The 25,118-nt window shown below is 46.7% G+C and overlaps 1 long non-coding RNA gene across 1 annotated transcript in view; it reads left to right on the top strand.

Annotated features, from left to right (window-relative positions):
* Window positions 1-24,024, top strand: part of LOC122929614 — a 44,176-nt gene extending 20,152 nt beyond the window's left edge. Inside the window, exon 3 of the long non-coding RNA XR_006387987.1 lies at window positions 23,918-24,024. This is a non-coding gene — a long non-coding RNA (uncharacterized LOC122929614). The remainder of the gene's footprint in view (window positions 1-23,917) is intronic.
* The last annotated feature ends 1,094 nt before the right edge of the window (window positions 24,025-25,118 follow it).

Here is a 25,118-nt window from a genome sequence, read left to right as displayed (position 1 = left end):
AAGAAGACACCCCAAGGTATTCAATGAGGGGCCTGGCGAGTTCCTAGAAATTTTTTTTTTTTGCATAAGTTAGCGGATATTGATTTTTTTTGTTTTTTTCTCACAAAGTCTCACTTTCCGCTAACTTAGGACAAAAATTTCAATCTTTCATGGACTCATATGGAATACCTTGGGGTGTCTTCTTTCCGAAATGGGGTCACATGTGGGGTATTTATACTGCCCTGGCTTTTTAGGGGCCCTAAAGCGTGAGAAGAAGTCTGGAATATAAATGTCTAAAAATGTTTACGCATTTGGATTCCGTGAGGGGTATGGTGAGTTCATGTGAGATTTTATTTTTTGACACAAGTTAGTGGAATATGAGACTTAGTAAGAAAAAACAAACACAAAACAAACAAAAATTTCCGCTAACTTGTGCCAAAAAAAATGTCTGAATGGAGCCTTACAGGGGGGGTGATCAATGACAGGGGGGTGATCAATGACAGAGGGGTGATCACCCATATAGACTCCCTGATCACCCCCTGTCATTGATCACCCCCCTGGTAAGGCTCCATTCAGACGTCCTGTATAATTTTTACGGATCCATGGATCGGATCCGCAAAACACATGCGGACGTCTGAATGGAGCCTTACAGAGGGGTGATCAATGACAGGGGGGTGATCAATGACAGGGGGGTGATCACCCATATAGACTCCCTGATCACCCCCCTGTCACTGATCACCCCCCCTGTAAGGCTCCATTCAGACGTCCGCATGATTTTTACGGATCCATGGATACATGGATCGGATCCACAAAACACATGCGGACGTCTGAATGGAGCCTTACAGGGGGGTGATCAATGACAGAGGGTGATCACCCCCCTATCACTGATCACCCCCCCTGTAAGGCTCCATTCAGATGTCCGCATGATTTTTACGGATCCATGGATACATGGATCGGATCCACAAAACACATGCGGACGTCTGAATGGAGCCTTACAGGGGGGTGATCAATGACAGGGGGGTGATCAGGGAGTGTATATGGGTGATCACCCGCCTGTCATTGATCACCCCCTGTAAGGCTCCATTCAGACGTCCGCATGTGTTTTGCGGATCCGATCCATGTATCCATGGATCCGTAAAAATCATGCGGACGTCTGAATGGAGCCTTACAGGGGGGGTGATCAATGACAGGGGGGTGATCAATGACAGGGGGTGATTAGGGAGTGTATATGGGTGATCACCCGCCTGTCATTGATCACCCCCCTGTAAGGCTCCATTCAGACGTCCATATGCGTTTTGCGGATCCGATCCATGTATCCGTGGATCCGTAAAAATCATACGGACGTCTGAACGGAGCCTGACAGGGGGGTGATCAATGACAGGGGGGTGATCAATGACAGGGGGGTGATCAGGGAGTTTATATGGGGTGATTATGGGTGATTAGGGGTTCATAAAGGGTTAATAAGTGACGGGGGGGGGTGTGTAGTGTAGTGTAGTGTTTGGTGCGACTTTACTGACCTACCTGTGTCCTCTGGTGGTCGATCCTAACAAAAGGGACCACCAGAGGACCAGGTAGGAGGTATATTAGACGCTGTTATGAAAACAGCGTCTAATATACCTGTTAGGGGTTAAAAAATTCGGATCTCCAGCCTGCCAGCGAGCGATCGCCGCTGGCAGGCTGGAGATCCACTCGCTTACCTTCCGTTCCTGTGAGCGTGCGCGCGTTCACAGGAAATCTCGCGTCTCGCGAGATGACGCGTATATGCGTCCAGGAGGAGTAAAGCAACCACCTCCCGGACGCATATCTGCGTACAGCGGTCGGGAGGTGGTTAAATGGGGTCATTTTTGTGTGGTTTCTATTATGTAAGCCTCACAAAGTGACTTCAGACCTGAACTGGCCCTTAAAAAGTGGGGTTTGGAAATTTTCAGAAAAATTTCAAGATTTGCTTCTAACCTTCTAAGCCTTCTAACGTTCCCAAAAAATAAAATTGCATTCACAAAATTAACACGAAGTAGACATAAGTAGACATATGGAGAATGTAAAGTAATAACTATTTTTGGAGGTATTACTGTCTATTATAAAAGTAGAGAAATTGAAATTTGCTAATTTGCTAATTTTTCAAAATTTTGGGTAAATTTTGTATTTTTTTCTAAATGAAAATGAAATTTTTGGACTCAATTTTACCACTGTCATGAAGTACAATATGTGATGAGAAAACAGTCTCAGAATGGCCTGGATAAGTAAAAGCTTTTTAAAGTTATTACCACATAAAGTGACACATGCCAAATTTTCTAAAAATGGCCTGGTCCTGAAGGTAAAAACTACCTTAGTCTTGAAGGGGTTAATATATTCCAGCATTTTTTAGTCATTTGCTTTTTACCTGTGACCCTTGACCTGTTAGGTGGAGATGCATCCTTCCTGTTTTATGTATGTAAATACCTAGTGTTAGCCACATTGTTTTACTGTGTTATGGCTTGAGAAAGATGCTGGTCTGGTCATGAAATTTGTTGCCTTTTAAACTCCAATAAATAATTAAAGAAAAATACCCCTTTGACCTCCTATTACAGCAGTGCTTTGGCTAAGTCCATTTTCTCTTACTCCTACCAGTGCCTATAGTGCCCCAAGTAATATTGAAAATGCTCCCTTGTAGTGCCCCCGGTAATGTCCCTTATAGTGACACTAGTATTAAACATTATGTTTTATAGTGGCCCCAGTAATGCACCTTATAATGCCCCAAGTATTCAAAATGCACCCTATCATGCCTTCAGTAATGCCCCCTATAGTGCCCTCAGTAATGCCCCTATAGTAACTCAACTATTAAAAATGCCCCTATACTGTTTCCAGTAAATCCCCCTATAGTTCCCCCAGTAATGTTTGTCGGAATGTGAATAGGAATTACTGAAATGGTCGACTGTCCAGCACCCCGCTGTTTCAATAACTTCCATAGCAGTGAATGGGTGCTATGTAATTTTGGAAACACTGTAACTACAATTCACTGCTATGGGAGTTGCTGAAACAACATAGCGCTGACCACTCGTAACTCTACCTGTTCGGGCCAGTGACATATATTTATAGCCGAGCAAATTGAAGAGTTGTGAGCACCCTAAAGGCTTGTATGAGGCTTTAATTGACCTGATAAAAGTCTTTAACCCGGGAGGCCCTTTAGATGATCCTATCAAGATTTGGATGCCTCACCAAATCTGTATCCTTAGGTTGCTTGCCTTGCCATTTGACAGAAAAGGATGCACTTTACCATCTGAACAAGGTTCAAGCAGGGCTTTGTTATCGCACCTACCTGCACATTATTTTGTTACTTATCCCAAACTGGTCCCCCTATGACACTGAGTGTATCCTTAATGGTAAGCTCTTCAACTTCCCCTGCCTCAGGACTAAAATGAAAGTAAACAAGATGACAATCAATAACTTCTAGTATGCAAGTGACAATGCCATTTTTGCCTACTTTCATGAGGAACTCCATACCACACTGAACCTCTTCTCTGAGACTTACAAGAACCTAATACTGTCCCTGAATATTAGGAAAACCTAAATCTACTACCTAGATATTCCTGGACAGTACCTATCTCAGAAAGCTAATGATGAAGAGGAAGTTCAGTACCACCTGAGCTGAGCCAGTATATCCTTAAGGCCTCATGCAAACCATAGGTCTGTAAACCATGGATCTGCAAAATATGGATTTCTTCCATGTACAATCCACATTTTTCTCACTCCCATCACTAGAAATGACTATTCTCGCCTGCAATACTGGCAAGAATAGGACATGATAGATAATTTTCAAAATGGACATACGGATGTGGACAGTACATGGATGACATCCATGTGCTGGTTTTTTATTTTTTTTGCTGAGTTGTAGAAATGAATGGGTCTGTGTGCTACCTGCAAAAAATGTGTATAGGACACAGATGCAAAATACGGCTGTGTGCATGACGCCTAAGGAAGCTTTGTCGTTTCATGGAAAACCTTAAGAAGGAAACCAAACTAATGGTCTATAGAGCTGCTCGTGTCACTACTCAGGGGAGACTTGGGTTATTTACCTTTGCCAGCTTAAAACTCTTCAGAGTTAGGGTTCATGCCCATGAATGAAAGGGCTCCAGTTGACTTGAATGGGCCCATGATCCGCAAGATATTGTTGAAGATAGGACATGTCCTATCTTTTGTGGTGCTGAGGCATGGATCATAAGCCAACGGAATCACTATGAAGCGCCTCCATGGGCTTTTGGGTCAATGCCTCCACACCGCAAAAGATAAGACATGTCCTATCTTTTGCTGTATATTGCGATCGCAGACCCATTCGATTCAGTAGGTCCGCATCCCCAGCACGGAGTGCACATGGCCAGTGCCTGTGCATTGCGGACTGCTGTTTGCAGAGCCCTTACGTTCATGGCCATGAGTAGAGATTAATTTTCCGAAAAGATTTGATTCGATCCGAATTTATTCTTGGTGAATCGCATTAAGAAACAGCTATTTCCTGGCTGCAGAGAGCATTAATAGTTGTGTAGAACACTGTGCATTGCAGTAACACACATAGGGAGTCTGCTGTGGTAGTGAAACAATACTGTGAGTCAGCATGACACGCACATGACAGGCCTCGCTCTTAGAATCACTGCACACTTCACTTATTTGGGCAGTTATGGGGCCAAAACTGACTAAATAACTCAAGTGTGAACTCAGTCTTACAGGTCAATGTTAGCGTCAAGAAGAAGCACACTCCTTTCAGCTGATGACACATAGATGTCTGCAGAAACTGTTCTATTAAATGCTTATACAAGTAGAGCTCCCCGACAGAGTGGCGAGGGTGTCAGCAGTAAGTTTGTGTTGACGTCACTGATTATTTTGCCCTTCCTTGATCTGTCAGAACATTAACCCACAAAAAATGGATCCTGTCTGTTGAGCATCCGCCTTCACTCGGTCAGCATTTTGTCAGTAATACATCAGTATTGCTAAAGCCAAAGAAAAACAGGAGTGGATCCAAAACAGAGATGACACGTGAATGGAATATTTGCATGTCTTCTGTGTTTTGTACCCACTCCTGCTTTTGGCTACCAAATCATAAGCCAATTCTGATGGGACCATACAGGCCTTACAGCTGCTACATAGACAAGATCCATTTTGCGTCTCATTTTTCCTTCATTCTGACAGTTTAGAATAATGCTCAAATAAATGATGATGTCAACCAGGCCAAAAAGGCAAAATAGTGACCCAGTCATGCAGTGCGGAGGGTGGGAACAGCATGAGGAGACCACAGAGTGGCCCAGTGACAGTGGTGAGGTGGCATCAGCATGAGGAGACCACAGAGTTGCCCAGTGACATAGTGGTAAGGTGGCAGCAGCACGAGGAGACCACAGAGTTGCCCAGTGACATAGTGTTCAAGTAGCAGCATCATGAGGAGACCACAGAGTAGTGATGTTGCAGCAGCATGAGGAGACCACAGAGTGGTGAAGTGGTAGCAGCATGAGGAGATCACAGAATGGTGATTTTGCAGCATCATGAAAAGACTAAAGAGTGATACAGTGGCAGCAGCATGAGGAGACCACAGAGTGGCACAATGACAGAGTGTGGAGGTGGCAGCAGCACGAGAGTGCCACAGAGTGGGCCAGAGACACAGTTGTAAGTTGGCAGCAGCATGAGGAGACCACAGAATGGCAAGGTGAGATAGTGTGGAGGTGGCAGGAGCAGCAGCATGAGGAGGCCAGAAAGTGGCACAATGACATAGTATGGAGGTGGCAGCAGCAGCACGAGGGTGCCACAGAGTGGGCCATAGACACAGTTGTAAGTTGGCAGCAGCATGAGGAGACCACAGAGTGGCAAGGTGACATAGTGTGGAGGTGGAAGCAGCATGAGGATTCCACAGAGTGGCCCAGTGACATAGTGTTGAGTTAGCAGCAGCATGAGGAGACAACAGAGTGGACCAGTGACATAGTGGTAAGGTGGCAGCAGCATGAGGAGACCACAGAGTGGCCCAGTGACATAGTGTTCAGGTAGAATCATCATGAGCAGACCACAGAGTAGTGATGTTGCAGCAGCATGAGGAGACCACAGAGTGGTGAAGTGGCAGCAGCATGAGGAGACCACAGAATGGTGATTTTGCAGCATCATGAAAAAACCAAAGAGTGATAGTGGCAGCAGCATGAGGAGACCACAGAGTGGCACAATGACAGAGTGTGGAGCTGGCAGCAGCAGCACGAGAGTGCCACAGAGTGGGCCAGAGACACAGTTGTAAGTTGTCAGCAGCATGAGAAGACCACAGAGTGGCAAGGTGAGATAGTGTGGAGGTGGCAGGAGCAGCAGCATGAGGAGGCCACAAAGTGGCACAATGACATAGTGTGGATGTGGCAGCAGCAGCAGCATGAGGGTGCCACAGAGTGGGCCAGAGACACAGTTGTAAGTTGGCAGCAGCATGAGGAGACCACAGAGTGGCACATTGACAGAGTGTGGAGGTGGCAGCAGCAGCAGCACGAGAGTGCCACAGAGTGGGCCAGAGACACAGTTGTAAGTTGGCAGCAGCATGAGAAGACTACAGAGTGGCAAGGTGAGATAGTGTGGAGGTGGCAGGAGCAGCAGCATGAGGAGGCCACAAAGTGGCACAATGACATAGTGTGGATGTGGCAGCAGCAGCAGCACGAGGGTGCTACAGAGTGGGCCAGAGACACCGTTGTAAGTTGGCAGCAGCATGAGGAGACCACAGAGTGGCAAGGTGACATAGTGTGGAGGTGGAAGCAGCTGCATGACTCTAGACTCAAGCTGCTGCTGATGGAGCTGGTACTGCTCCTATCCCCCCACCCTGCCACAGCTGCCATGGCAGAGGAATGAGAGCACAGAGGGTCCCCCCGGTCAGACCTGCGAGAGGATGGAGGATGGCGCAGATAGGCAGCGGCCAACTGACTACATAGGATGTCTCTATAATAGTTCAGTTTGTCCTCCCTCTCAGCGGGTGTAAAAAAAGGCCCCCATTTTGGACCGGTAGCGAGGGTCCAACAAGGCGGAGAGCCAGAAGTCATCCCTCTGCCAAATGGTGACAATTCGGCTGTCACTACCCAAGCAAGTGAGCATGCAGTGGGCCATTTGCGCAAGTGACTTGGAGGGACTCCCTGCCTCCATCTCCACTGCATACTGCCACGGTGTGCCTGGGTCATCTGCCTTGTCTTCCTTATCTCCCTCTTGCTTCTCTGGCTGCTCCTGCTTCTCCTCTCCTGCCACCTGTGTAGAAAAACCACCCATTTTGCTACACATTGCTTGTGCTCCAATGTCCTCCTCCAGTTTATCCCCCACAGGGCTCATGTGGCTGTGAGATGTAGGCACCACGTCTCGAGTACCCTGACCAGACAGATTTGCCAGCATCTGTTCCAGGATATGAAGCAGTCGAATGAAGTTTTTCATCTCATAGTCGTGAGTGACAAAAAAAAAGGTAGCCTCCTCAAAGAGCCTGCGCAACTGGCAGGTGTCACGCATGAGCTGCCACTGGCTGACATCGAAGTTACACAGGGGAGTACTCCTGTCCGCTTGGATCATCAAGAAATCGTTTATAGCCTTTCTCTGTTCATATAGTCGGTCCAACATATGGAGGGTGGAATTCCAACGGGTGGAAATGTTGCATATCAGTCTATGTTGTGGGACGCCGTTCTGCCGCTGCAACTCAAGGAAGGTGTGCTTGGCGAAGTACGAGTGGCTGAAGTGCATGCAAATTTTCGTGGCCTTTTTTAGGATGTCTTGCAGATGGGTAGAAGATTTCAGGAACCGCTTGACACCAAGATTGAACACGTACGCCCTCCTTGACGCAGCGCCGACACCTTGTTCTTCCCGTTGTCTGTCACCATGGTTCCATGAGTAGTCGCGGAGAAAGCCAGGATTCAATGTCTTGAAGAAGGACATGGAGCAGTTCCTCACCTGTGTGGCTCAGTTCGCCCAGGCAAATGTGGTTAGAACATCGTGACACCACCTTGTCCTGCACATGTGGTATGCTGGAGGAGTACTGTGAATGTCCCTGCAGTGGAGGCTGAGAACACGGTGGTGGATGAGGAGGCAGAGGTGGACATTGTCGCAGGACCAACAGCATGAGAATGTGGAGGCAGAAGTGGTGTCATCTGGCCCAGTTGCTGGTGTGGCTGGGCAGGAATCACATTCACCCAGTGGGCTGTAAAGGACATGTATTGTCCCTGACCGTAGTTACAGCTCCACACGTCGGCTCTGCCGTGCACTTTGGCAGACACCGACAGGCTCAAGGACTGGCTCACCTTCTGTTCTACATATTTGTGCAGGGCTGGTACTGCCTTTTTCGCAAAGAAATGACGGCTTGGGACTCTTCACCTCAGCTCGGTACAAGCCATCATTTCTCTGAAAGGTGCAGAGTCCACCACTTGGAAAGGGAGGGACTGCAGTACCAGCAACTTGGCAAGGAGCACTTCCAGCTTCTGCACCATAGGAAGACCACACTCATATTGCTTTCTCTTGGCAATCGCTTCGGTGATCGACTGCTGACAAAAGGAGTGACGAGGAGTAGGAGGAAGAGGAGCAGGAGCATCAGGACCGGTAGATGATGGGAAGGACAGACAGCTACCTTTGTCTGAGCTGGTGGAGCCTTGACTGCCTGAAATGAGTGCCACTGGGTGATGCAGTGGTTGCTGCGGCAGGCTGGACCACCACATCAAAGTCACGGTTCTCCCAGGCCACTTTATGGTGACACTGCATATGTTGACGCAAGGCCGTGGTGCCAACATTGGCACCCTGGTCATGCTTCACCTTCTGCCCACAGATTCTACAAATGGGCATGTTCACCTCCTCGGGCGGCTTAATAAAAACTGCCACACCGCCGAGTAGGTGATTTTACCCGCAACACTTTGCACTGACTGACTGCTACAATCGCTGCCTCCGTGAACCCCTGCACCACTACTTTCCGGGCAGGTAGGCTCCTGCGAAACGGGTGATCTACCGGGCACGTTTGGCTCCCAACCTCCCACTGCTGCCACCTTGCTGACTCCCGGCCATGCTACCGAATTGCTGGTTCCGCCGCTGCCTCACGCGCAAGCTGCCACCCTCTTCTCTCGATGATGATGAAGCACCGGCTTCTAATTGCGATCGGCTACATAATCATTGAGTACTGTCTGCACGTCACTAATGTCCTCCTCAAAGGTCTCTAAGCAAGGAGCCTGACCGCTCACAACACCAGCTCCCACGTCACTTTCCTTATCACTACTTGCCAGCCTACCGGAGGAAGCTGCGGATGTCTCCTCCAGATCTTGGCTGGGCAGTAGCTGGTGACTGTCCTCTAGTAGCTCGTCCTCGCTGTATAGTGGAGCTGAGCCCACAGCATATAATACGTGTCTGGCTGGGGGAACAGAAAAGGACAGAGGCAGGTTGAGGAAAGGTGAGGACACAGGGCCTGCTTCCGGGCCATGTGTCACAGACGTTCCCGCGACAGGTGGCAGGAGATCTGTGAGGATGGCAACACATGGTTTGATCTGACATGTTTTTCTGTTTGGATCAAATGACGTCTGTGTTGTTTCTGGTGCTTGCCACACCTTCTTTCCCCAGGTGTGGCTATTAGGGTAATTCAACCTTCTCTATTTATAGTTGCTTCTCCCACAATGCTGTGCGGTTTATAGCTTCTGTTTGCACCTTTAAATAGATTGTGGTTGGATCTTCCCTGAGTTCCTGGTGCTTCCATTGCTCCTTTGAAGTTAAGTCTTTTCTTTCCCTTTTGTATTTTGTTTGGTTTCTGTGTGTTGCTTTTCCCTATTGGTTGTATTAGGCCTGTAGGTCTCCTGGTCATCCTTCCTTTTGGAGGAACAAGTAGTCTCATCCCTGCCATTTGCACCAGGGTCCTATAGGGATAGATAGGACTCTAGGTATTCCTGCATATCATACCACAATGAGAGGTTTGGTCTGGGAAAACAAGTAGTTTCCTCCCAGCATGTGCTGCTGGGCTGATTTACAGCCAGGTGAGGTCAAATACCGGACCGGATTTTAAGTGCCGTTCTGGGTTTTGGCAGCACCTGGCTGTCCTGAAATAGGCAGCTGGGCTCAGAAGCGAGGTCTCTGTGTTGGGATCTGGGAGCCTTGTGTCTGGATGAAGGCTTGCTACCTGTTTGGCGTGAAAACAGGTTGGTGCTGCTATGCTCAAGGACTCTTTGAGGCAGAATTGCTGCATGGTTTGAATTACCACCAACACTGCAAGGTGACTTTTTGTTTGTTTAACTGCATGTTTTGTCACTTGCCTAAAGTGTGAATAAAACACGGAACTATTTGATCCAAAGATCTTGTTGCCTCTATACTGCATCCGCTAATCCTGTCTACCAGAGCGAAACCCCACAATTAGTGGAGGATGCGGGCAAGAGCAGTGAGGCTGGCGTGAACACCAATATTTTTGGTTTCTGCATTTTTCAGGCACGGTTGTATGTAATACATTAAACCAGCTGTATTGCAACCAGTGCCCCATGACAAAATGGAGGCTGTTCTGAAGGCCCTCATGGAGGCTAATCTGCAGCAGCGAGAGACAAACCTGCAGCAACACGAGGCTAATAAGCAGCAGCAGGAGACTAACCAGTTGCTGCTACAACATGTGATGGCTTTGCAGACACCAAGAGCAACCCCTAGCGTCCACAATGCCCGGAAAGAAGTCTGTGCTGCGATTCCTAAGATGACCACCGCAGACGACATCGAAACCTACCTGGCGGTGTACAAGAAATTAGCCATCAGGGAATAGCTATCCCGTGACCAGTGGGCTGAGGTCGTCGCTCCATTCCTGGCATTTGATTCCCAGTGGGTGTATTTCGACTTGCCGAACGATCAAGCGGCCGACTACCAGAAATTCAAGGGTGAGATTCTGGCAAGACTGGGGGTGAATGTGTTGGTCCGGGCCCAGCGGGTGCATCAGTGGCGGTTCAACCCGGCTGAGCCTGCTAGACCCCAGTATTATAACTTACTTCACCTTCTGCAAAAATGGCTACAGCCTGACGTGCGGAGTCCCACTGCTATGCTGGATCATCTGTTAGCCGATATGTTCTGGAGGACTTTGCTATACCCTCTCCAGCACTGGATCGGTCAGGTGTCTCCTGGCAATGCCTTTGAGATGGTGGACCTGGTGGAATGCTATGAAGCTACCAGGAATCTAAAGGAGGGTTCTGTGAGGAAGGGGATTGGCAAACCCTGGAAATCTCTACCCCAGGCCCAGAGATTTGAGCTGATAAAACCCGCCCGAGATGTACCCATGGTGGACCTGGCTCCAATAGTCTGCTGGCGGTGTCAGGAGCCTGGCCATGTAAGGGCTGACTGTCCCCATCGGGTTGAGCCCATGGACACTAACTATTGCTACCGTCAGTCGCTATATGCCAGGAGGCTGTCTGCAACAGGTACCCCAGTGTCTCTAGATCATTTGTGCCAGGTTGAAGTGGGAGACACTCCGGCGGAGTCTTGTGACCCTAATAAGGGCTACCCTGGTGCGGTCCCCTGAGTATACTGGCCAGAAAGTCGGGTGATGTGCATCCACGGAGACTTAAAAGACTACCCCACCGCGCTGGTGTTTCTAACCACAGTGGCCGGTAGATGGACCCACGAGGTGGCTGTTTCCACAAATCCACAATATGAACTCATAATAGGGAGAGACTTCCCGGGCTTCCCGACACTGTGGCCTGCTATGAGAGTGACTGATACCCATGAGACAGTGGTAACCCTAGCAGAGTGGCCCAGCTCAGGGGGAGACCAGAATGCTGGGAACCTGAGACCGAAGGGCCAGTGGGAGGGGTGACCTCCACTTCGCTAAGTGTGATGGTGGGAGACATGGAGAACTTGCCGCTGGTTCCTGAATTGGCAGACCTCAATGTCTCCGGAGATAATTTTGGTACCGCCCAACGTCAGGCCCCAACCCTATCCCGCACCTGTGAAAATATGTTAATAGTAGATGTTAAACCACGACAACCTGGGGCAGAGTCAGTGTTTCCCCGTTTTGTGGTTCAACAGGATATGTTGTATTGGGTAAACCAACTACGGGGTGAGCCTATTGAAAAGTTGGTGGTCCCCATGGCTTATCGCAAGTGTTAGATCTAGCCCACCAACACGTTCTCGGGGGTCACCTGGGGCTACAGAAAACTCAGGATCGTATTCTACATCGGTTTTACTGGCCCAGCATTTTCAAAGAAGTGGAAGAGTTTTGTAAGTCTTGCCCGACCTGCCAGATAACTCGCCCCTAGCCACATTTCTGTAGTCCCCTAGTACCTCTCCCGATTATCGAAGTAACGTTTGACCGAATAGCTATGGACCTCATAGGCCCAGTGCCAAAGTCCACCACAGGGCTTCAACACATCTTAGTCATTCTAGACTACGCAACTCGGTACCCAGAGGCAGTGCCACCGCGACATACTTCGGCCAAACTCATAACTAAGGAGTTAATAGAGATTTTTTCCCAAGTGGGACTACCTAAAGAGGTTCTGACCGACCAAGGGACCTCTTTTATGTCCAAGGTGATGAGGGAACTCAGTAAGTTGCTGCACATAAAACAACTACGGACGTCCATTAACCATCTGCAAACAGATGGTCTGGTCGAACAGTTTAACCAAACATAAAAAAATATGTTGAAAAAGGTAGTGTCTAAGGATGGGAAGGACTGGCACCTCCTTCTGCCCTATCTCATGTTCGCAGTGCGAGAGGTACCCCAGGCCTCTACTGGGTTCTCGCCCTTCGAACTGCTATATGGAAGACACCCTAGCAGTCTCTTGGACGTGGCCAAATAGGCATGGGAACAACAACCCACTTCACATAAAAGTGTCATTGAGTACGTTACCCAGATGCAAGATCAGATAGAGACAGTGTTGCCTCTTGTTAGGGATCATATAGAGGCAGCTCAGCGAGCCCAGAGTCGGGTCTATAATCGGCAGGCTCGGGGCCGGATCTTTAACCTGGGTGTTCGGGTTTTGGTTCTGGTGCCGGCTGTGGACAGTAAGTTCCTGGCTAGGTGGCAGGGGCCCTACGAGGTACTCAAGAAAATTGGAGATGTAAACTATACCAGGCAGGGTGGCGAAAGCAGTAGCAGGTTTACCATGTGAATTTACTCAAACCGTGGATAGATAGGTAAACCTGTACAGAAGACAGCCCGCGGCCAGGTTTTCTAGGAGAAGAGGTTCCGGCCCCCCTGTCTGATACAAGAGAGGGGGCTGCCACAGTAAAAATTGCTGACAGCCTCTCCTCTAAACAGACTCATGAGGCCAGGGAGTTCATTAGTCGTAGCACAGATGTGTTCTCGGACCTCCCTGGACACACTTCCATAATCCAGCATGAATTTGTCACTGAGCCTCAGGCAAAAGTCTGATTAAAACTATACCGGGTACCCGAGGCTCGGCGACTAGCCATATTGGAGGAGGTGCAGCTAATGTTGCAGCTAGACGTCATTGAGGATATAAAAAGTGAGTGGGCCAGTACTATAGTATTGATACCCAAGCTGGACGGGACGTTGCGGTTTTGTAACGTTTTTCGAAAACTTAATGAGGTTTACAAGTTCGATGCGTATCATATGCCCCGGGTGGATGAGCTCATCGAGAGGTTAGGACAAGCCCAGTATTTTTCAGTTTTGGACCTCACTAAAGAGTACTGGCAGGTGCCCTTAACCACCTCAGGACCGCCGTACGCAGGATTGCGTCCTGCCGGCGGCCCTGCTCTTCTGGGTGGACGCATATACGCGTCCTCCCGCGAGAGCCGAGATTTCCTGTGAACGCGCGCACACAGGCGCGCGCGCTCACAGTAACGGAAGGTAAGCGAGTGGATCTCCAGCCTGCCAGCGGCGATCGCTCGCTGGCAGGCTGGAGATCCGAATTTTTTAACCCCTAACAGGTATATTAGACGCTGTTTTCATAACAGCGTCTAATATACCTCCTACCTGGTCCTCTGGTGGTCCCTTTTGTTAGGATCGACCACCAGAGGACTCAGGTAGCTCAGTACAGTCGCACCAAACACCACACTACACTACACCCCCCCCCCGTCACTTATTAACCCCTTATAAACCCCTGATCACCCCTGATCACCCCATATAAACTCCCTGATCACCCCCCTGTCATTGATCACCGCCCTGTCATTGATCACCCCCCTGTCAGGCTCCGTTCAGACATCCGTATGATTTTTACGGATCCACGGATACATGGATCGGATCCGCAAAAAGCATACGGACGTCTGAATGGAGCCTTACAGGGGGGTGATCAATGACAGGCGGGTGATCACCCATATACACTCCCTGATCACCCCCTGTCATTGATCACCCCCCTGTCATTGATCACCCCCCTGTAAGGCTCCATTCAGACGTCCGCATGATTTTTACGGATCCATGGATACATGGATCGGATCCGCAAAACACATGCGGACGTCTGAATGGAGCCTTACAGGGGGTGATCAATGACAGGCGGGTGATCACCCATATACACTCCCTGATCACCCCCTGTCATTGATCACCCCCCTGTAAGGCTCCATTCAGACGTCCGCATGTGTTTTGTGGATCCGATCCATGTATCCATGGATCCGTAAAAAATCATGCGGATGTCTGAATGGAGCCTTACAGGGGGGGTGATCAGTGACAGGGGGGTGATCACCCTGATCACCCCCTGTCATTGATAACCCCCCTGTAAGGCTCCATTCAGACGTCCGCATGTGTTTTGTGGATCCGATCCATGTATCCATGGATCCGTAAAAAATCATGCGGATGTCTGAATGGAGCCTTACAGGGGGGGTGATCAGTGACAGGGGGGTGATCACCCTGATCACCCCCTGTCATTGATAACCCCCCTGTAAGGCTCCATTCAGACGTCCGCATGTGTTTTGTGGATCCGATCCATGTATCCATGGATCCGTAAAAAATCATGCGGATGTCTGAATGGAGCCTTACAGGGGGGGTGATCAGTGACAGGGGGGTGATCACCCTGATCACCCCCTGTCATTGATAACCCCCCTGTAAGGCTCCATTCAGACGTCCGCATGTGTTTTGTGGATCCGATCCATGTATCCATGGATCCGTAAAAAATCATGCGGATGTCTGAATAGAGCCTTACAGGGGGGGTGATCAGTGACAGGGGGGTGATCACCCTGATCACCCCCTGTCATTGATAACCCCCCTGTAAGGCTCCATTCAGACGTCCGCATCTGTTTTGTGGATCCGATCCATGTATCCATGGATCCGTAAAAAATCATGCGGATGTCTGAATGGAGCCTTACAGGGGGGGTGATCAGTGACAGGGGGGTGATCACCCTGATCACCCTGATCACCCCCTGTCATTGATAACCCCCCTGTAAGGCTCCATTCAGACGTCCGCATGTGTTTTGTGGATCCGATCCATGTATCCATGGATCCGTAAAAAATCATGTGGATGTCTGAATGGAGCCTTACAGGGGGGGTGATCAGTGACAGGGGGGTGATCACCCTGATCACCCTGATCACCCCCTGTCATTGATAACCCCCCTGTAAGGCTCCATTCAGACGTCCGCATGTGTTTTGCGGATCCGATCCATGGATCCGTAAAAATTATACGGACGTCTGAATGGAGCCTTACCAGGGGGGTGATCAATGACAGGGGGGTGATCCGGGAGTCTATATGGGTGATTACCCCCCTGTCATTGATCACCCCCCTGTCATTGATCACCCCCCTGTCATTGATCACCCCCCCCTGTAAGGCTCCATTCAGACATTTTTTTTTGGCACAAGTTAGCGGAAATTTTTTGTTTGTTTTTGTTTTTGTTTTTTCTTACTAAGTCTCATATTCTACTAACTTGTGTCAAAAAATAAAATCTCACATGAACTCGCCATACCGCTCACGGAATCCAAATGCGTAAACATTTTTAGACATTTATATTCCAGACTTCTTCTCACGCTTTAGGGCCCCTAAAAAGCCAGGGCAGTATAAATACCCCACATGTGACCCCATTTCGGAAAGAAGACACCCCAAGGTATTCGCTGAGGGGCATATTGAGTCCATGAAAGATTGAAATTTTTGTCCTAAGTTAGCGGAAAGTGAGACTTTGTGAGAAAAAAACAAAAAAAATCAATTTCCGCTAACTTATGCAAAAAATAAAAAATTTCTAGGAACTCGCCAGGCCCCTCATTGAATACCTTGGGGTGTCTTCTTTCCAAAGTGGGGTCACATGTGGGGTATTTATACTGCCCTGGCTTTTTAGGGGCCCGAAAGTGTGAGAAGAAGTCTGGGATCCAAATGTCTAAAAATGCCCTCCTAAAAGGAATTTGGGCCCCTTTGCGCATCTAGGCTGCAAAAAAGTGTCACACATCCGGTATCGCCGTACTCAGGGGAAGTTGGGGAATGTGTTTTGGGGTGTCATTTTACATATACCCATGCTGGGTGAGAAAAATATCTTGGTCAAATGCCAACTTTGTATAAAAAAATGGGAAAAGTTGTCTTTTGCCAAGATATTTCTCTCATCCAGCATGGGTATATGTAAAATGACACCCCAAAACACATTCCCCAACTTCTCCTGAGTACGGCGATACCAGATGTGTGACACTTTTTTGCTGCCAAGGTGGGCAAAGGGGCGCATATTCCAAAGTGCACCTTTCGGATTTCACAGGCCATTTTTTACAGATTTTGATTGCAAGGTACTTCTTACACATTTGGGCCCCTAAATTGCCAGGGCAGTATAACTACGCCACAAGTGACCCCATTTTGGAAATAAGACACCCCAAGGTATTCCGTGAGGGGCATGGCGAGTTCCTAGAATTTTTTATTTTTTGTCACAAGTTAGCGGAAAATGATGATTTTTCTTTTTTTTTCTTTTTTCCTTACAAAGTCTCATATTCCACTAACTTGCGACAAAAAATAAAAGATTCTAGGAACTCGCCATGCCCCTCACGGAATACCTTGGGGTGTCTTCTTTCCAAAATGGGGTCACTTGTGGCGTAGTTATACTGCCCTGGCAATTTAGGGGCCCAAATGTGTGAGAAGAACTTTGCAATCAAAATGTGTAAAAAATGACCGGTGAAATCCAAAAGGTGCACTTTGGAATATGTGCCCCTTTGCCCACCTTGGCAGCAAAAAAGTGTCACACATCTGGTATCGCCGTACTCAGGAGAAGTTGGGGAATGTGTTTTGGGGTGTCATTTTACATATACCCATGCTGGGTGAGAAAAATATCTTGGTCAAATGCCAACTTTGTATAAAAAAATGGGAAAAGTTGTCTTTTGCCAAGATATTTCTCTCACCCAGCATGGGTATATGTAAAATGACACCCCAAAACACATTCCCCAACTTCTCCTGAGTACGGCGATACCAGATGTGTGACACTTTTTTGCTGCCAAGGTGGGCAAAGGGGCACATATTCCAAAGTGCACCTTTTGGATTTCACCGGTCATTTTTTACACATTTTGATTGCAAAGTTCTTCTCACACATTTCGGCCCCTAAATTGCCAGGGCAGTATAACTACGCCACAAGTGACCCCATTTTGGAAAGAAGACACCCCAAGGTATTCCGTGAGGGGCATGGCGAGTTCCTAGAATTTTTTATTTTTTGTCGCAAGTTAGTGGAATATGAGACTTTGTAAGAAAAAAATAAATAAATAAAATCATCTTCCGCTAACTTGTGACAAAAAATAAAAAGTTCTATGAACTCACTATGCCCATCAGCGAATACCTTAGGGTGTCTACTTTCCGAAATGGGGTCATTTGTGGGGGTTTTCTACTGTTTGGGCATTGTAGAACCTCAGGAATCATGACAAGTGCTCAGAAAGTCAGAGCTGTTTCAAAAAGCGGAAATTCACATTTTTGTACCATAGTTTGTAAATGCTATAACTTTTACCCAAACCATTTTTTTTTTTTGCCCAAACATTTTTTTTTATCAAAGACATGTAGAACAATAAATTTGGTGAAAAATTTATATATGGATGTCGTTTTTTTTGCAAAATTTTACAGCTGAATGTGAAAAATGTCATTTTTTTGCAAAAAAATTGTTACATTTTGATTAATAACAAAAAAAGTAAAAATGTCAGCAGCAATAAAATACCACCAAATGAAAGCTCCATTAGTGAGAAGAAAAGGAGGTAAAATTCATTTGGGTGGTAAGTTGCATGACCGAGCGATAAACGGTGAAAGGAGTGTAGTGCCGAAGTGTAAAAAGTGCTCTGGTCATGAAGGGGGTTTCACCTAGCGGGGCTGAAGTGGTTAAAGGAGGCTGCCAAAGAGAAAACTGCCTTTATCACGCCTGAGGGGCTGTATCAATATAAGGTCTTACCCTTTGGTCTGCATGGTGCCCCCACCACTTCTCAGCGACTAATAGACATTGTGCTTTGTCCACATCGTCGGTACGCTTCGGCTTACCTGGACGATATTGTCATCCACAGTACCAATTGGGAAAGTCACCTACCCAAAGGGCAGGCTGTAGTGGACTCCCTTCGGAAAGCTGGCCTAACCTCTAACCCAAAAAAATGTGCAATAGGGTTAGAAGAGACTAAGTACATGGGGTATGTCATTGGACGCGGAGTCATCAAACCCCAAGTGAACAAAATAGAGGCGATACAGAATTGGCCCCGACCTGTCACCACTAGGCAAATAATGTAATTCCTGGGAATGGTGGGCTTTTACATGAGGTTTGTTCCCCACTTTGCTACTCTAGCCGCTCCTTTGACAGGACTCTTGAAGGGACACAAGTCAACAATGGTTCGCTGGGATGATCGGGCGGAAGAGGCTTTCTCCACTTTGAAGTCGGCCCTGTGGGGGTCCCCGGTTTTGGTGACGCTTGACTTAAAAAGAGAGTTTATAGTACAGACCGATGCCTCTGAAGTAGGCCTCAGTGCTGTACTGTCTCAGGAAGTCAATGGGGAGGAGCATCCCGTTGTCTTCCTCAGCTGTAAGCTCACCCCAGCCGAGACCCGGTATAGTATAGTGGAGAAAGAGTGCCTTGCTATCTAGTGGGCACTAGAATCTCTCCGCTATTATTTATTGGGGAGAAAATTCTGCCTGGTGATTGACCATTGCCTTCTCAAATGGATGAGCCAGGTGAGTTCAAATACTGGACTGGATTTTAAGTGCCGGTCTGGGTTTTGGCAGCACCTGGCTGTCCTTAAATAGGCAGCTGGGCTCAAAAGCGAGGACTCTGTGTTGGGATCTGGAAGCCTTGTGTCTGGATAAAGGCTTGCTACCTGTTTGGCATGAAAACAGGTTGGTGCTGCTATGCTCAAGGACTCTTTGAGGCAGAATTGCCGCATGGTGTGAATTACCACCAACACCGCAAGGTGACTTTTTCCTTGTTTATGACCGCTTGTTTTGTCACTTGCCTAAAATGTGAATAAAACACTGAACTGTTTGATCCAGAGAACTTGTTGTTGCCTCTATACTGTGTCCGCTAATCCTGTCTACCAGAGCGAAACCCCACAGTATGAACCTTTGGCGTCTGTTCATACTGGTAGTCAGTCATGATTTTTGTTAGGGTTTTCACTAGAAGGTGTCCATTTTCCTTCCCTAGTTCTCAGGCCTGATTCCCTGTTCCCCCTTCCCTCCTATGGTCGGTGTGGTGTTTCCTTCCCACACCGAAGTGTGACACTATGCCAACTAAGGGTTGTCTGACGAACCCACCGACTCTTGGCTTTAAAACATATAACTGCACTGCTGAACAGCTAATAAGACTTCTTTTTTCCACTAATACACCCCAAAAAAGGCTTTAATTTTGTCACTTCACTGCATAACGGCTAACAAGCCTTTTTTTCCCACTAATACACCACTATAAAGGCTTTAGAACAAATAACTGCACAGCTGAACAGCTAATAAGACTTTTCCCCCCCACTAATACGCCCCAAAAAAGGCTGCAATTTTGTCACTTTACTGCACAACGGCTAATAAGCCCCCCTACACTAATACACCCAAAAAAAGGCTTCAGAACATATAACTGCACCACTTAAAGGCTAATAACACTTTTTGTTACACTAATACACCACAAAAAAGGCTGTAATTTTGTCACTTCTCTGCACAACGGCTAACAAGCCTTTTTTTTCCGACTAATACACCACAAAAAAGGCTTTAGAACATATAACTGCACTGCTGAACGCAAATAAGCCCTTTTTTCCACTAATACACCACAAAAAAGGCTTCCGGCAAATAATACTTCCCCCCCCCCACTAATACACACCCAAAAAGGCTTTAAGTTTGTCACTTCACTGCACAACTGCAAATTAGCCCTTTTTTTCCAATAATACACACCAAAAATGCTATATAGCATATAACTGCACCAGACAATGGCTAATAAGACGTACAAATATGATATAAGCAGTATTATGGCAATTTGGATCCCCAGTCAGTGCAGCAAGGTGTAACATAATTGCCCCTATTACCCAGGCTGTACACTCCCCTATTGGACTCTCTTCTCCATTTATAGTGTAGATAATGCCCCCCTATTCTTTCCCTAGACTTCTAATGATCTTTCCCTGACTTCTTATTCAGCCAGAAAAAAGTTTGAAAGTCTTTCCTAGCACTGTCCCTAGTGCCTGCTGATGTCTCTCCCTGCACTAAGCACACTGGAAAATGGCTGAATCCAAGATGGCTGAGGGCATATATAGGGCTGCTGATTGGCTGCATTCATGGCATTGTGGGTGATCCCTTGTTTCCAGAGTTCTTTGCTCCATTTCCTAACATGTGCAGCAGCCATTTTAGAAAAAAACGTGATTCGTTACCACGAAGCGTGAGAAAATTTGGATTCAGCGTGAATCAAATTTTTCCTGTAATTCGGATCGAATTCCACTTCGTCAACTTCGATTCGCTTATCTATAGTCATGAGCCCTTACTGGGAGGATTAGGAGTTAGTTGACCAGTATCGAAAACAATAATATTGCAGAACCAATTTTGCTGCTTCGGCCACTGCAGAATTCACATCTTTTCAGACAAGCCGAGGCCAGAAAACATGGATTGGCCTGAGGAAAAGTTGTTAGTGTCCCTCGTATCACTATTGAGTGACAGTCGGGTGACCAACTTTCATATGCAATGGTTCCACAGATCATCACACTGGCAAGTGGGGCAGTGTGTCACTTCACAGCAAAGGCAGGAATAAAGTGCACACCATTAGCCCTCCATACTCTACCTTAACCATCTAGGGATTCCAAACAGAACCTGGATTTGCCGCTAAAGATGATAAGGTTTCAGTTCATTTCAGTCCAGGTTTCTTGTTCGTGACACCAATGAAAATGAACTAGGTGAATGAGCGAAGGTGGTTGACTGTCAATGGCAGGACAAACAATGGGTGCCATGACACCAGATTTCCTTCTGCTAAGCACCTGGAAATGGTCCAGGCAGAGTCAGTGGTGTGTAATGAAAATGCCACCTGTGTCTGGATGGTGGACAACAAAATTGTGGATGCTGCTCATGCTTGATGGCAGATCAAATGATCCTCTCTACTGGTGATCTGTCTGTGCCAGCTGTGTGTGTGTCCTGACATGACCACTACACCTCAAACTAGGTCAGAACAGAAAGGCTTAGCTTGCATGCATTTTTTTTATATGACCATCCTGCTCCTCTCAGTCCAATGATGCTCCCCCTATCAAAGTCTGTTGACTGGGTAAAATGTCTTGAGGTGCGTCATGTCTAGCAGTCAATGATCTCTCACCTAGAGGAACACTAACCTACAGTACCCTCTGAGAGCCTTTTTATAGGGCAGCGGGGGAATCACCACTTTTACAGCCTCTTGTGGTAAGACCCAGTGTCTAATCCAGACCACAACTGTAATAATTTACATATCTGCCTGAGACACTGCATGTCAACTTTTGCAGCAATCCAACACTCTTTCTGAGTGCATTATTTCAATGAGTCTACATATATCCAACCACATATATAGGTAAACTGCACTGATTCCTATTTTCCATATAAACAAATAGTACCTATCTAAAAAATTAGATCCAGTAACTAGTTAGTCAACAATGGTCCACAAAGGTACAGTGTATATCCTCAATATACCTGTAATATGTGCTAATATGCAATAACTGTATATAGATAGTCATATTAATATAAAAACAAAATTCCTGGCATCAGCAATTATAGCTGCTGAGGACTATGATCCCAACAATAAATATTTCACACAAATACACTATTATATCCTGTATAGATATGCTATATTCCACCAATGTCAAATAGGTGCGACTCCCACCTATCTTGAAAATAAAGCCTCCAAGGTGAGCAAGAGCACACTGCGCAAACGTGGACTCCTTCCATTCACTTCTTTTGGAGTTCCAAAAATATCTGAGCACTGCCTCAGCTATTTCCAGCAGTCCCATTGAAGTGGATTGAGAGGTGGCTGTGCATGCATTGTGCACTCTCCACTCACCTCTACATGACTTCCGAAAATAGCCGTGCACGCTTGCTTGGCTATTTTTAGAACTTCCGTAGAAGTGAATGGAGGGCAGATGCTGTGCTCTATTGTTCACTTTGGTGGATCCACACCCATCAGACATTGGTGGCATATGCTAGCGACACCCAAGACCATGAGTGGCCCTGCCAGAGCCCTGACTTGAACCCAATTGAACATCTCTGGAGATACACGAAAATGACTGTCCATCAGCCCATACAACCTGATGGAGCTTGAGAGGGTCTGCAGAGAAAAATGACAGAAAATCCCCAAATCCAGGTGTGCAAACCTTGTGGCATCATAACCAAGAAGACGAGACTGTAATTCAGGGGTGGACAACCTTATAGACACAAAGAGCCAAAAGAAACAAAACGTATGACTACCAGGAGCCACAAGCTATACATTTACACACGAGTCACCACATTTTTCACCCTACAAGATGCACCTAGGTTTTACCAAGCAAAAATAAGAAAAAAAAATGTTTTTTCATCTGATCTGAAGTCTGATAAAAATATATTTTTCTTATTTTTCATTAGCAGAGAAAAAAAAGAAAACTATCTATTTTTCATCATACCTTAAATCAGACTCCTAAATCAGATCCCCAATCCTCATCTGACCTAAAATAAGATCCCCAAACCTCATCAGACCCCCAAAATAAGACCCCCAATGCTCGGATCAGACAACACAAATTAGGCTCCCAGTGTCAGACCCTCAGTGCTCAGATCTCCCCCCTCAATGCTCAGATCTCCCCCCTTCTCAGATCTGACCCCCCATGCTCAGACCTGACCAACCCATGCTCAAACAAACCCCCCCATGCTCAGATCTGACCCCATGCTCAAATCTGAACCTCCATGCTCAGATCTTCCCGCCCATGCTCAGATCTGACTTGCATGCTCAGATCTGACCCCCATGCTCAGATCAGACCCCCATTGCTCAGATCAGGACCCCCCATACTCAGATCACACCCCAATTGCCCAGATCAGGACGCTCCCACCATGCTCAGATCAGAACCTCCCATGCTTAGATGAGACCCCCATGCTCAGTTCTAAAATTTTAAAAAATCTCTTCCCTCTCCTGATCAGGCATTGGCCACCTGCTACTTTGCAGGTCTAACACACTCGCCACTCTGACCTAATGAGCACAACGTCAGGTCATAGTGCGTGTCTCTACGTACTACGTTCTCACACTGTATGCATCAGGACGTAGTAATGAGTGAGCTGGAGCTGCAAAGTAGCAACAGTGCCCGATCAGGAAAAGAGATCTGAGCATTGGGCGGAGAGTGAGCCGGCCTGATTACTTCTAGAGCCGCACTTGAAGAAGCAAAGAGCTGCATGCGGCTCAAGAGCCACGAGTTTGCCACCCCTGCTGTAATTGCTTCCAAAGGTGCTTCAGCTAAGTACTAAGTAAAGGGTCTGAATACTTATGCCAAGGCAATATTTAAATTTTTCCTTTTCAATAAATTAGCAAAGATTTAGAACATTCTGTTTTCACTTTGTGATTATGGGGTACTGAGTATAGAATGATAGAGAAAAACTTGATTTTTTTTTTTACTTTTAACAATGCCGCAACATAAAATTTAAAAAGGTGAAAGGGTCTGAAGACTTTACAAATACATTGTACACCCCAGGGAATGCTGCCATTAGCTGGGGACAAAATATCCTGTGGGGACTTGCACCAGGGAGAAGAAAGCAGCGAAGGCCACTAACAGCCTGAAACGTGGAACAGCCAATGAAAGGAGTACTCCGATACGCATACCCACCGGAGGAGATGCTTGCACAGACTGTAAGAATGAGGCACCCATTTACCCTTATCTCTCATTTTGCAATCAATCCCAAGGTACAACTCTTCCTTTCATTTATGTATGAAGAATCTGAAACATGGTTTGATTTCATTGACCAAATGTTTATTTGCATACCAGGATATTATTTTAGGTTAAAACCCTGTGTTTGGGTACCTGGACCTGCTCAATTTGTGCTGTGTTGTTGGCTGATTTCTGTATTGCTTCATTTATTTTAAAGACATGCCCTCAACTTGGGTTCCAGCAAATGAACAACAAGGCTGTTCTCAAGCCGATATATGATCAACCACAAATAATCGTAAGGTCACAACAACAAGGATTTTGTGTTTATGAGCTTTTCTTCATAGCAATATTAAATGCTTTTATTTGAGTATGTTGGTCAGGCACCAATATCTTATTAAACAATGTATTATGTTTATGATCCCATCTGAATTTGGGACATAATGTTGAGCATCCCTGCACACAGAAGATAACTTACCACATTCACACTAGTTTTCCAGTGATTGCCATATTGCTCTAAACATCACATATAATTGAGACAATTATATTGATGCCAGGATTCATCTAAAAGTTTCATATTATTTTGTTGACACATCTCCCAATTATGTGACCATAATGCCGTTTCTCACAGCACATATCACCTACAATCTATTCCCAGTCACAATCCAGCAGTTCTCTCTAATAAGTATGGCATACCACATGTCAACGCCTCTTTAGCAAGAACATAGAACCGGGGTTATCAGAGATCAACTTGCTCCATAAGGGCAAACAAATGTAGCTGTCCATTGGTAAAGTAAAGTTATATTGTGTACTAATTTAACAATGTTCAACAAAAATTGTAGAATACTCAAAAATATATACATTTTTCACTTAAACGTTTTCTAATACACTTAAAGGGGTTGGTCAGCTTCCTATATTGATGATCTATCCTCAGGATAGGTCATCAATATCAGATCAGGGAGGGTTGAAACGCCCGGCACCCCCGCCGATCAGCGCTGTGTTGTTCTCATTGTTTACCTGTTCGCTGTTG

The sequence above is a fragment of the Bufo gargarizans genome, chromosome 2, assembly GCF_014858855.1.
Source record: "Bufo gargarizans isolate SCDJY-AF-19 chromosome 2, ASM1485885v1, whole genome shotgun sequence".
NCBI classification, from domain to species: domain Eukaryota; kingdom Metazoa; phylum Chordata; class Amphibia; order Anura; family Bufonidae; genus Bufo; species Bufo gargarizans.
This window is presented reverse-complemented; position numbering and strand designations above follow the sequence as displayed.